This window comes from Anas acuta, chromosome 15 (assembly GCF_963932015.1).
Source record: "Anas acuta chromosome 15, bAnaAcu1.1, whole genome shotgun sequence".
NCBI lineage: Eukaryota > Metazoa > Chordata > Aves > Anseriformes > Anatidae > Anas > Anas acuta.
Window position 1 is genome coordinate 6,795,511 of NC_088993.1, and position 989 is coordinate 6,796,499.

A 989-nucleotide genomic window follows, 5' to 3' on the forward strand; every position below is an offset into this window, starting at 1 on the left:
TTGCACCCGTAATTATAAAGTTAATCAGCATTTTGCACCTCACTTCAAAGAAAGACACAGAAGATGGTGTTCTTAGTGCTAGATACCTACTGCAAATCCATTAGGGTGGTCCTGTGACAGCCAGGGAAAAAGTGTATGTGCTTGCCCCAAGGGCTGAAATGTCCTGATTTTAGGACCTGATCTGAAAATGTTATTTTGTGGTATTCAGGGAATCCACTCTGGTCCTCCCTGCATGCTGAAAGAGATGCCTTTGACCTGTGAGGGAGATTTCCTATGTGACTGGGCACAGTCTCTGAGTTTGGACCAGTTTTCTGTTATTTTCTATACCCTAGGCTGAAGGGGAAAGCTGATGCACTAAGTCACGTGCGCAGAGCCAGAGGCTCTTCAGGCAGCACTGCCACCTAGCCTTCCAACACAGCCCGCCAGGATTTAGGGGAGCTGTGGTTTGCTTTACAGCTTCTTGTATCAGGCGTGAGCAGCAGTGCTTGTAGCAGCCACCCCCAGTGCCAGGGGAAATGCACCCTCTGGGTATTTGACACTTCCAGCACGGAAGCGTTTTCGTATAGCTAGGTATGTGTATGTGCATACAGATCTATAAATGGCTTTCAGGTTATTGTTAACCCCATATTTCCTGGAGCTCCAGGGTTTGTGAGCCTGCTTGGGATTGTTGATTGCTGTCTCCTTTTGGTACTTCAGGTAACATTTCAGCTTGGGGTTAAACACAGACTTGGGGCAGAGCTGGCCTCAAGGCCCTGTCTGCCCTGAAATAATGATGACAGAGGTAGGACTTCAGTCACTCAGCATCACTGTATCCTGCTGGAGATCACGAGCCAGCCTCTAATGCCTCATGGAAAAGCCATGAGCCCTCCTGGTGTGCTAGAGCAGGGTGTGGGGTCTCCAGCCTGGGCAGGGGCACGCAGCCCTAGTGGTGCACACTGAATGTCCTATGCAGTGATCCACAAGCAACAGAGAAAGGCCGTGCAAAGGAA